Below are 12415 nucleotides of genomic sequence, written 5' to 3' on the forward strand. Positions count from 1 at the left end.
CTGTGTGTGTCTTTCTCCTGCTTTGTGAATCAACTGCAGTTAGTGCTTATTCAATTTGATTACTTCACCGGAATAATCCGGAGAAGACGGTCTACCTTTACGTCTTCTAAGTCAAACTGCTTGAAATATCTTTATCACTAGTTCAACGTCATACATTCTCACTACATATCAAAGAATCTAATTTGCTGAATTATTTCAATGTCGTGTTAAAGCTCATGTAACATTTGGTTTATTCAGTAATCGTCGCCAACTTATACAGAATCAAAGATCTTACGAAGAATTTTTTTCTAGAAAATTCCCAGTGGTGCTTCATCATTCTAACAACTAAGGACTCCAATTTCTTTAAATATGTTGCGGTAGTCGTCCCCAACTCATAGAGGATCAAAGATCATACCAACAATTTCTTTCTAGAAAACTCCCTACTATGACTAACTGAATTACTTTAGGTTCGAAGACCTTGCTAGCCATGACTTTTAGTTAGAAGACCATTTGAAAAGCAAATCCTAACGGTTATATAAATAAATACCATAAATAAATAGTCTTCATTATGTACATATACTTTATAATTTACTTCACATAATATATTTACAATACATACTACGTACGCTACGAAGACCATTTGTAGCGCTGCTGGTGTAGTTCGGGAATGATTTCTTTGGCTCTTGGGTGCTCGTAGTATGGCGGCGGCTGCTTGGTAATGAATGAGTGCGAGTCCAGATGAAGGTATGAAATAGGCTGTAATGAGGGTGTTTATTAGCGTTTTCGAATTTGTCTGTTTGATGATTGTTTTGTAAGATTGTTTGGTGGTATTGTTTTCGGTTTTTCGGTTTGTTGTACAAATGTTTGAGTGTTTAACAAATTTCTGTGTTTGTAAATGCAAACTAATTGACGTTTTAGTTAAATTTATATTTGCTGGTACAGCTATTTATTAGCTGTATATTTTGAAGCAGGTGATTGTGAGCAGCGTTTGACAAAGTGTGTAATTTCATTTCATTTGAAGAGAAAAATTTCCAAAAATGATTAATTAACTTTTGAAAGCTAACGGAAATAATTGTAGACCGCAAAGGTAATCAAATAAAATTTCTTTTGAGTACATAAATAATTTAAAAGAAAAAAATACCAAAGTGTTTTTTTATTAATAACAATAATAATAATATAATAACAAGTAGTCAATTGATGTTATAGTGAGTAAAGTTCTATTTATAATTTTTTATTAAAGAGATTTTTTCGAACAGTAGTGAACTACAACAACAAAAATTATTTTTATATTATTTTAATTAAATGAATTTTTGGCTGACTAAATACCTATCATCAGAGGTCTTGGAAATAATTCTTGTATTTAATTATTCGTGAATAATTCTTTATTTATAATTTTATTTGTTTTTGATTAGCTTAAAATAAATAAAATACTGCATTAAACTATTTAAATTATATACTTAACATGAGTGCTTAGAGGAGGCTACTTAACCACACACGATATTCGCATTAAACGCTTTTAAATCTTCAACGACGATGACGAGCTCTAATTTTTGATTAAAAAAGACACGCAACAGCACTTTTTTTTATTCGCAATTTTTTTTTTTTGTAGTTCTTTGCTTTATACACAAATTTTTTTAAATAATAACTAACTACAAGGTTTACTTTACACAACAACAACAACAAGAACAACAGAAGAACAACCTTAACATTATTTTATGGTAAGTAGGCAGTACATGCATATGCAATTTGCTGGCTTGACCGATGGTTATAGTCGCCAATTGTAATTACCAATTCCTCGGGGGGCTTTAAAATTGTAAGCATTGTGCGCGCTAAGTACGAGCGATACAATGTCGGAGTAAAGTCGGAGTAACGTCGGAGTAAAGTAAGGCGAGACGACATGAGCTGTGTGCGCTGCTGTACTGTTCACATACTAGTTCGCAATGTAATTTAACTTTTTATAGGAGCTTAACTATTTTTTTATGTGGTCGTATAATTTTTAATAACTCTTTTTTTATTGTTGTTGTTTCACTTTTTCGCTTGCTGTCCCCTGTGTAAGTTGTTGTTATTTTAGTTATTTTGTTAATTAACTACCAATAAAACACGCACTTTGCAATTTCAACCAATTAATTTAACATTTTGATAGCATAACTTTGTTGGCTACCTACAACAACAAAAAACAAAAACTAGGCATTTTGCAATAACAACAAGCATCGAACAACAAGAATCCAACAACAAATTAAATAGGGTACGGGGGCTGACTGCATGTTTTTAAATAATCAGGAATTGTTGGCACGCAATTTTGTATGCATAAATAAGCAGCAGCAATCGCAACAACAAAACAACAAAACAACAAAACAACAGGCAGCATGTCAAACGTCTAAACGTTAAAATACTTATTAGACTGACCCCTCTTATGCCGACAAACCGGACGTCACTGCTTAGCGCAATGTGATGTACGTAAAGTACAAGCGCAGCGTGTAATTGTGTAATTCAACTTAAGGGTAAACCGACCAAATATTGTTGTTTTTGTTCTTCTTGCTTTTGATGTGGGCTCCTTCCTCCATCGCTGTTATTGCTGCTTTTTTTGTAAGTTTTTTCACTGCAGGCGGCGCTGTTTAGTTGCATTTAATAATATTACTATTATTTTTTTTTCTCCCTCAGTGGTAGCGCTTTGCACTCCTCAAATTGTTATTGCTCTAAAGTTGCTCGGTAGTAATTTATACTGCCTCTCCTGCCTCTGAAATATTTCCTATTTTTATGTATTACAACCGATTTCATATCTGTGATCTTTTTTTTATTTCTGTTTCTTTTTTTGTAACATTTTTAACAATTCCAGTAATGCAAAATGTTATTAAATGAAATTGTTGGTTTTACACAAATGGCCATATAAGTTACATGCTTTTTACATAAAGTTACATTTACAATGTAAACTTTGCGTATGACGTGTTTGGAGGAAATATATTTTACGCTAAGAGAACAAGTTGATACGTATTTAAGTTAATTTATTGTTTGAGTGACTAAAACTATATAATCCAATGTAAATAATTTTAGCCTAGGTGCCTAGGTCGGAAACCACGTAAATAATTTTTTTCTATATTATTTTTAGTATAACCTAAAAACAGTTTACTTCAAAGAACGTAAATTTATTTCTCACTATTTAGTTTAAAACATGTTTTTATTACTTAAACAATATGTATATCCACACATATGTATTTGTATTTTTTCTTATATCAATATTCTTTGATATATAGAAAACTATGCAATTTCACTGCATTATGACGTAGGAATTTATTGTGTCCTATCATATAGAGCATTGGCTAGATGGCCAATCTATTCCAAATGTAGAACCTCTGACTTAATACACAGAAGCAACTCAGAGGTATCTAGGTTAATATCAGTCTTTACAGGGCACTGAACCATAGGACGGCATGGAGCTAGATCAGCTCTCGAAGAAAAGACACCAAAGCACCTGATGTGCCTATGTTCAGGTTTGCCCAGAACTAAGCTTAAGTTTCTGGGTGACCCCTTCTACAAAACACTCGGCGATATCTCTAGCATTAGCATTGACCAGATTCTTGCCTTTATTATTGCCTCTGGCTGATTCTAGTTTGACATTCACTCTACTATACTTCACTCTCTACTAGGTTTTGTGTATTTAAAACGGCTTTTTTTAGCTAATTGAGTAGGATTCGTTCCTCCCTCCACCACAACTAACTATCATACAAAGCATATTTAACAAGAATGAATCTTTTATTCCTAGCATACAATCACAGGCATGCAAATCGTTAAGCCTCCCATTTTTTATTTAAGTACTCAGTGTAGAATGAATATATGTATATCCAGACTTTCTGAATGATTATCTCAAGCCCCTGTGTTACCAGCTCGTCTGTCTTGCATTGGTCAAAAATATTCCTATGATCGAGATTCTAGAGTATAGAAATATGAAACTTCGCCGATATCTTATTTAGAGATGTGTAGCAATCAAAAACTGTCCTGGATATAAATTGAAGTAAGCTCAAGGACTTTAACCTATCTTGACTGTCTGATAGTATGCATATATTCCTCTTAAATATATAATCTACTTCCCGACAATCTAAAGCTTTTTTAATAGCGATTACTTCCGCCTAATTAATAGATTTATTTAGTTCATTTTATTCTTTCTTTCCGTATACCTACACCATCATCTGTTTTTGAGTTTTCAGTGAGAATGGTTACGGCAGTCAAATATCTTTAGACGGAAACTTGACATCAAATATCGTGTTGAAATTGCGAATAGAGGACATAGAGTCAATGTGTTTTGGATTACAACTAAAACGATTAAGAATGCAGCCGTGGACATAGTCACTAACCTTCAATTGTGAAGTATTTTTAAGTTTAAGAGCAGATGATGCTGCCATTTGTTTACTTAAAAGATTGAACGTTATTAACTGAAGCATCAGATCCAATACAATGGATGGTGAGGCACTCAAGCATTACACGTTACCCTACTGAGTGCCATACAATATGAAGATTTGTTTATGGACGTTCACCATACTGTGTTGTCGAAAAACAGAATAGGTCTTATGACAGCCATATAGAGTCATTGAATTATACGATCCCACATTAAAATAATATTTAAAATAAGCCTTTAATTTAATTTCAGTACAAATTTATGTAACATGTGCTTGAATTAATAGTGAAAGAAATAATTACTTGAACTATATATCGTTCCATGTAAAAACGTGTTTTGGACTTATTTATGAAATCAAAAAAATTATCGGAGTAACGTGAATTTTGAAACACTTCAATAACTTTTAAAACTTTTTATTGATAGGAAATTTATGCTAAACTAACTCGTATAATACAAATGAATATATGAATTTTTAAACTTTTTAACGTGTAATGCCAGGCATGAGACTCTTAATCTCAGGGTCCGGGCTCCACGTTGGGCGCCATTTGTTGTGTCAGCCTTGTCATGTATAACCTAAAAAGTCGTTTGTAGTAGTATAGTTAGGAGGTAAGAACCCGAACCCAACACTGGCGATCATATCGGGCTAGCCACCGTGCCATAAACGACTTTATAGGTTACATAAGACAAGGCTGACATACACTATTTTTTGCCTTTTATTTATAAAAAAAATAAATATTTTTACTAATTTTTTTTTACTATATTACTAATTCACTTTAAGAAAAAACTTAATACTTTTCTACGCATAAACAACATAATTTATAATGAAAATTCAAACCATTCATTTTTCTCAGTTCCCAGCAGAACTAAGTCATATATTAAAAAATGAGTTGACGTATGACTGTCTAAATTATATCTTCCTTCCTCACTCACTGAACGACTCTTCATACATTTCATACATATTTAAGCAGTATTTACATATAATTATTACTTTGTGGTGCCATTTGTTGAAATATAATTGACGACAGACAAACAGACAGACAGACAAACAACTAAAATGAAAATTACAAAAACGAAAAAGAAAATATATATATATATATAAAACGAAAAACAAACTAAAACACAATAATACACAAATAATACACAAATAATATTAAAATCGTAATGGGAAATGAAAACAAACAATAATTGGCAACCATTTTCATTTTTGATTGTCTACGCGCGAGTGCATTTGCAACAATCAACACAACAATAATTTTTCCCCTTGTGAACACATTAAAATAGCAACGAAACAAAAGCAGCAAAAACAATAAAAAACAAAAAAGAAAAAACAAAAAAATAAGAATTTTAGTGAAAATGAGCTCAATAACCGAAAACCACTAATGGAATTAAAATCGAAGAACAGCCACCACAAAAGCTGCAAGCGCTAATAAATGAGTTTCGAATGCACCCACACAAAACACAAAACACACTTCGCTGGGCTTAGCTAAACGACACAGCGAAGCGGAGGAAATGCTAAGTGACATGACTTAGAGTGACGCCATTACTGCAATGCGCCATTTTAATTTTTCACTTAAATTAATTTTTATTTGTTTCTAAATGTGTGCTAATACATTTCGTAATGTTGTTATAATTTAATTTCCCTAATGTGCTGCGGTGTTTGACACCGCAACGTTTGAGAAACGAACAACATTTCACGAATAAAATAAAGTACGGGAATGTCAGCATAATCAAATTTCTACTTGAAATATTTGCATAAAATACTTACATATCTGTATGTTAATAATAATATATATATATATTATAAATAAACACGCTTCAAGCTGAAGCACATAAAAACAGACTTGAAGTTCATGGCAACACAAAAGCTTCATCACTCTTTCAAACAGAAGTCCTCGTACGACGGCTTAAGAGAATCAAATCGTCTGATTTAATTACTTACTTACTTAGTTGGCCATTACAGACGTGTGCCGTCCTTGGCCGCGTCGAGTAGCCTCCGCCAGTCAGCCCGATTAGTTGCTTTCTGACGCCAGTTGGTACCGAGCGCCCCCAAATCGTTGGTCACCTGGTCCTTCCACCGAAGATACGGACGTCCTCTACCGCGTTGATTTAATTAATTAAATTAAATATTAATCATTCTACTATAATATTATAGATAAGGATTAATATCGACTACTTTAAGTCCCCGATTTAAAAATATTACTAATTAATTTTTTATTTGTAACTATGTTAGGTGCAATTGAATTAACAATAAAAAAAATATTTTAATTAAAAATAAGCAATGAAGTTAATGCGTAATACTTCCAATCTCAGCAAAAACAATGTTAAAAATGCTTTCAACAACTATTTGATTCCATTAATAGGATCAGCGAGTCCAACACATTTTTACCTGTCAGTCTAACAACAAGTTAAGTTTGTTCTACTGCTGCTGTTATCGAAAGTTATAGAAATTCTATACTTTATAAGTGTTATAACAATAACAAGAAGCAAATAGGCTTAGCCCTGATCATCAATTCGATTTTCGCCGAAACGAGTGTACTATTGACCAAGTTTATAGACTAGTCAGATATATCAAAAACAGGGCTAGATGAAAAGAAATACTGCATTGGCGCATTTATAGATATATTACAGGCATTTTACCGGATATGGCATAGAAGATTTCTAAGCAAACAAATCAACAATTTATTGCTCTTCACATTAGTAAAATCGTATACTTGCTTAAAGCACTTTTTGATGAAATACGGTAACGAGATTACACAACCCGTCCCATAACTTTACAGATTATGAGAAAACTTTATAGCGTGTTATATGGTAAAAGCTGGTCTACCTTAAGGCAACATTATGCGACTAATACTTTAGCTCTTGAATACAGTAGATTTTTCAATTGTTGAAGAAGTTATGATAGCCAGATTTTCAGATAATACAGCAGTCTTATTTATTGATAGTAGCCCAAGACAAGCATTTGCAAAACTATAGACATATGTTGACAAAAGTTTATTTTTTGGATGAAAGATGGCTAATCAGACCAAATCAATACAAGTGCGTTTAAGTCACATTAACTACTTGATAATCTAACTAACCTGCTAAATATCTCATTAGATTTCATACAATTACTGTACAGATAAAATACTGAAGAATTCATTTGCATAATAAATTAACCTGCATACCTAACATTTCCAACAAAAAAAAATTTTGAGCTCAAACCACGAAACATATTTTGGTTCCTCAGACAGAACACCTTATTGATATTAAAACACTAGCCTCTGATCTATATAAGTGTGCTGAAACCTATATGAAGTTATAGATCACAGCTATGAGGGACCGCAGCAGATATAAGTCTAGCGATAATCGAACATTGTCAAATAAAAATACTACGGTTCATCGCAAATACTCTCTAGTATATAACCAATGATTTATTACACAAACAGCTTCAAGTATTAGCAATCAAAGTAGTAGCGCTTAAGATTGCAAAGAAATATGCAAACCGTAGTTATAATCATTCAAATTCGCTTGCAGTAGACCTATCATCTTCAAAGACCTTCATAAAATTCAGAAGAAAAACTCACATAGATTTTCTTTAAAGAAATGATTATGTTATACTTTTACAACGAAATGGGTATGGGTGTGTCATTGGATAATGAATAATAAGAATCTTTTGTTGAAGTTAAAACAATTATTTGTTTTATTCAATTTCATCGAATACTTGATTCATACAAGAGTCGTGTTTGTAATTTTAGGTGTCATGTTTGTAATTCTAGCTATCAATTGTTGTTGCTTTCAGTGCATAATGATAATTTTTTGACAGCTGAAATTATTATCCAGTATAAAATACAATCTCGAATACAATTTGTGTATAATTAATTACACATTACTTGGGTTGACCAAGAAGCTGGTGAATTGATGTCACAGAAGAGGACATAAAAAAGTTGAATGTCTGAAACTATACCGAAAATGTAACTGACATATTTTATATTACCTGCCCGATGTTTTAAAATAAGTGTTTGTTTATACTAAAAAACTAAAATACTTTTATTAAATATCTTCCGCAATACTATGTTACTTGTTTATTGTTAACTCAATCAAGTAATAATAAATAAATATACTTTATATTTCTTTACAATACTAAGCAAATTTACTTCACATTATTTATTAGAAAGCAATTGCATATGTTGGACCACATCATTCTGTAAAGTTTCCATTTATCTATCAAAAGGGCAGAGTTGGAGAGTCTCAGTATTATTTTTTTTTATGAGAATATGCGAAGCTGTTTCTTTTGTACTTTAAAACCATCTTGCAGAAGACCTATGCTCTGGAATTCTACTCTAATTTATATCAGTCAAATTTTATTGCTATGCAATTTCATTGTTTTCAATTAGTCTTATTATTGTTAGACTTCGCTTGAGGTTAGCTAACAAAATTTTTATTAATTTTATATTGCACTCAACAAAAAGCTCAACCGCAGAAATGCAGTAAATGTCAAAATGTCGTCACAGGACTGTGGAAAATTATAATAAGTGTTAATAAGTTTAACAAACTACAGCGCAACCAAACACTCTTTAACTGGATTAAAATGGATTTGCATTCTAAAGTAGACTTCTCTCTTCACTTCGTCAAATGGTTTGTGCTGAACCAAAGTGCTTGTTACCAATCTCTCGTTTTAGTACTTCAGTGGTTTGAAGGAATACGTCAATTTGCATATAAACAAAAAACCGCAACTTATATTGGCAATACGACATAACAGTGTTGCCAACATAGTTCGTATATTTTGCGTACATAACAAAAGATATAAATTGGTTTTATATGACTTAGGTCTTTTCTGGTTCAGCTGCAAATTAACTGAGTGTTATGCCATAAACTTCTTCGGGGTTCATATTAATCCTATGGTGCAATCTTCCATTTCACATCAATTGAGTTTCTTCTCGAAGATATATTGCACTTTTTTCTTTTTATCTTTCGAACTGAAACCACAAACTCATATTTCATGTCGTTTATGTTGACAAGTTTGGTTATCTGTGAGGTGGTTTGCTCTGCAGAATAAACTGTGCTTTTTGGAAGGGCGTAATAACATTGTTGTATTGTATATATAGCAGTGATCAGTAATTGGTTTTGCATTCATCTAACAAGTTAGCATAAGACATTCATTATAGTAAATGCCATTTGTCTATCTTAGTCTACCACAGCCTCTACGTACGTGATTGTATCTGTGCTTAATTAAGTGTGATTGTAATAAACTCATGTTATTTTACCATTTTTATTTTAATTGTGAATTTTTTCTAAATAATAAATGTATTTGCAGTTGCAGTTTTTAAATACAAATTTACTATAATAAGTGCAGTACTTAAATATTACATTTCATAAGTCAATCAATTATATTTTTACACTCGAAATGAAGCAATCTTGATTGCTGGCAATCTCTGTTTTGCTTCATCCCACCTGACTTTCACTTCAATGCATAATGAGTGATTTATGGACATGCAATAAACATATAAAGAATTCCTTTGCTTCAAAGTTGATATACGATTTCCATTTAAAAATTTGAGAGTTTGACAATGAAAACTAACTCAGGATAATATTTCGGAAAAACAAGTAACTTTCTCAAACCCAAATTAATATTAAATTATGCTTTTGGTAGCGAACTAGTCTTAATTAATCTTAAATTGTTTTAAAATACTAAATTTGTTAATGAACACGAATTTAGTATATTTTCTTAATAATAAATTTAATATACATATATTATTATTTGAACCCCTTACCTATTAAAGGTAAGTTTCGTTGGTGTTGGTTTGTCTCACATATTTTGTGAGACAACGAGTCTGCTAAGAGTGAACTTATTGTCCTCTAGGCATTCATAAAGAATGTGCTCAGACGTTTCAACATAAACTTCATGGAAATGCTTTCATTGGTCTCTGATTCGCCAAATTTATTGTGATAGCGCCTCAACCTTCTCGGTGCCATCTGCCTACTTGAGAGCGTATTGGATGGGTTGGTAGTTCTTTTAGCTTATCTTTCAGCTCTTATTAGAGGTTTATAGTACTTGCATTTTTTCACTAGCATGTGCCAACTCGCAAGACTATGTATTCATTAAAAACCTGCCTATGGGATAAGGGTTAGAATATTCTTGAGGTAAGGTGAGTTTGGCATAAGAGGCGACTAATAGCCATTTCATTTGCGACGTATGACAACAGGTGTGCATCTGCTATTACGGAATCCAAGTAAACACAACATTAGTTGTCCCGGACACTGGTTTGGCTCCGTATGAGAGCATCGTAGTGTCTTAATACCTATAGTTAAACAGGAAGAGTGTTGTCTTTCAATTGATATGGAATTGTATTTTCTCAATCGGGGGCTGTGACCTAAAGAATTATAAAAGCTTAGATGGGTCTCTAAAGCTACTAAAGAAATTTAATTTAATTTAGTACATCGAATCTGTAGATTATATTCTCAAGGAGATAGGCTAAAATGCAACTAGAATTGTTACGACAATAATAGTGATGATGATGATATTCTCATGGGGTCTACTAACTTCTCTTGGATACATACTTCATCTCTTAATGATAAGCAGTGATGTCTGAAGGGTATTACGGTTTCACAACGTAGTATCTGTAGTTGTAGTATCTTCAACGAGTGCTTATGTTTCAATTACAAAAATTGATCTTAAGTATTGTTATAATACTTATAACATTTTATTTGACTGTCAGTTATGCATTTTCAACTAATATATTCATCTATAAATGACCGATTTTATTATTTTTATTATTAGGTTGAGTTCTGAGTCAACAATCAATTAGTACATTTTAATCATAATTAAAAGCAGTTTAGCTGACATCATACTGACTAATGCATTTTTAAACAAAATTCTATAAAATTTTTTCTGAATTATAAATTTAAACAACTTGCAGATAAATGTTTGATGTATAATGAGCAGAAACATTCAGAAACTTTTACTTTGTATTTTCCCCAAACAATCTGTAATTTGTAAAATGTTTACTTCAAGTTGTCTTCCTTTGAGTTCTGCATTCAAAATTGCCCTGAAATATTTCAAAATTAAGCAAATTAGCAAATTAGCCAATTAATAAATAAAAATGAATTATGCACAATTCACTTCGTAATTAGACATGCCTCATAAAATTTACTCATACATACCTCAATAATTATTGTCAATACCGTGCATAAAGATCTGCGACATTAAGGTCTAGAATAATTCTATTTTAGTTCCTGGGAACGCGGGTGAGGGGCACGGCTCCGGAACAGAGTACTACCAAATACCAAAATAACAAGCAACAAATATAGATTTTATGTAAATATTTAAATATAATATTTACTCATAGTAATGAGCTTCAATATAAATAAGTAAGTAAATATTTAAGTATAGAAACACAAAAACAAAAAGCATAGAAGACCACATTTAATGAACGAATTACACCAGTGAAAAAATTTTATTGTATGAGAAAAATCCATTATTATATTATTAAAGATAATGAATGAAATGATTTTTGAAATAATTAAAAATAAATTTTTATATGAAATATTATCTGAGAAATTTTTTTTTAATAATAATCTGAGAAATACTAGAAATGGAATCCTCTGGGTGCTAGAGAGGGAATGATTAGCATAGTATACTATAGAAAAAATCTATCTCATATAAAGGCAATTTTTCCCAAAAAGATGGCACAAGAGAACTTAACAAAGAAAATCATAAATACGCTTACATTCCTCATTCCAGGTCAGGTCAACATTTTGGGGTGTTCCTGGGAGCGAATACGTAAGGCAACGTGTGTGATTGTATATAACATGGAAATTGCCTGCACAATTCTTGGCTTCCTTAATCCAAGTTGTCGCATAACCTTCACATGGTATCCCTGAATAGTTATTCTACGGGTCACATGGCCTCCAGTAGAGACAGGATCACATAAGCTTAACAGTAGCATTGATGAAGTGATTGAGCTTTTATTGTATCACAGTCCGGCTTCCTCCAGACAAGCAGCTAACTCCTCATAAGTATTTTTTTTATGGATTGGCAAGCCTGGACTTAATAAAACATCTAATGTT

This window comes from Teleopsis dalmanni, chromosome 2 (assembly GCF_002237135.1).
Source record: "Teleopsis dalmanni isolate 2A chromosome 2, ASM223713v2, whole genome shotgun sequence".
In the NCBI taxonomy this organism is placed as follows: Eukaryota; Metazoa; Arthropoda; class Insecta; order Diptera; family Diopsidae; genus Teleopsis; species Teleopsis dalmanni.